The sequence below is a fragment of the Octodon degus genome, unplaced genomic scaffold (assembly GCF_000260255.1).
Source record: "Octodon degus isolate 3935 unplaced genomic scaffold, OctDeg1.0 scaffold00052, whole genome shotgun sequence".
In the NCBI taxonomy this organism is placed as follows: Eukaryota; Metazoa; Chordata; class Mammalia; order Rodentia; family Octodontidae; genus Octodon; species Octodon degus.
In genome coordinates, this window is record NW_004524628.1 from 2230263 (window position 1) to 2231334 (window position 1072).

The following is a 1072-nucleotide window of genomic DNA, read 5'->3' on the forward strand; positions in this document are numbered from 1 at the left end:
AACCGGGGATTGAACTCAGGTCCTTGCGCTTGCCAGGGAAGCGCTTATTCCACTGAGCCATCTCCCTGGTCCTCTTGTGATTTCTTTTGCCATTGATTTCCAATTCTACTGCAGTATGGTCTGACAACATGTGTGGGATAATTTCAATTCCTTTGCATTTACGTAAGCCTGTTCTATGAGCTAGCTTGTGGCCTATTTTGAGGAATATCCTGTGTGCAGCTAAGAATGTATATTCTGACACTGTGTAGCGGAACACTGTAGACACCTACTAAGTCCATTTGTTCAAAGGTTTGGGTTAGTTCTAGTATTTCATTTCTGATATTTTGTCTAGTTAATATCTTTTTGTGACAGTGGGTAATTGAGGTTATATTACAATTGTATTAGTGCTTATTTGAATTTTCATGCCTGTTAATATTTGTTTTATACAGTTGGATTCACTGGTATTTGGTGCATGCATATTTGTGATTGTTAACTCTTCCCTTGTATCGTTCCCTTACAAGGACACAGTGTCCTTCTTTGTCTCTCATAATCAATCTTGGCTTGAAATCCACTTTGTCCACAAATGGACTAGCTACCCCTGCTTTTTTGTGTGGTTTCTTGTCACATGGAGTATTTTTTCCATTCTTTGACTTTGTCTATGATGTTTTTTTTGAATTAAATGTATTTTTTATATACAGAATATTGTTGGATCTTGCTTCTTGATCCATTAGGCCAGTCTGTTTCTTTTGATTGATGAATTGAGACCATTAACATTGATGGCTATAACTGATAGGCATTGACTTATCCTTGTCATGTATTTTCCTGTTGTTGACCCCCTTCTTTCCTCCTTTGCTTAATTCCTTGCCCTGCCTGGTACATTCATTCTGTTGGGTTCATGAAGTTCTAAACCTTATTATCTCTTTCTAGATTGTCCTTCAGAACATTTTGAAGTGCTGATTTGGTGTGTATGAACTTTCCAAGGTGTTCTTTGTTATGGAAGTGTTTTATTTTTCTATCCATTTTAAAAGATAGTTTTGTGAGGTACTTTAATCTGGGTTGAAAATTGTTTTTTTTTTTTTTTTTTTTTTTTTTT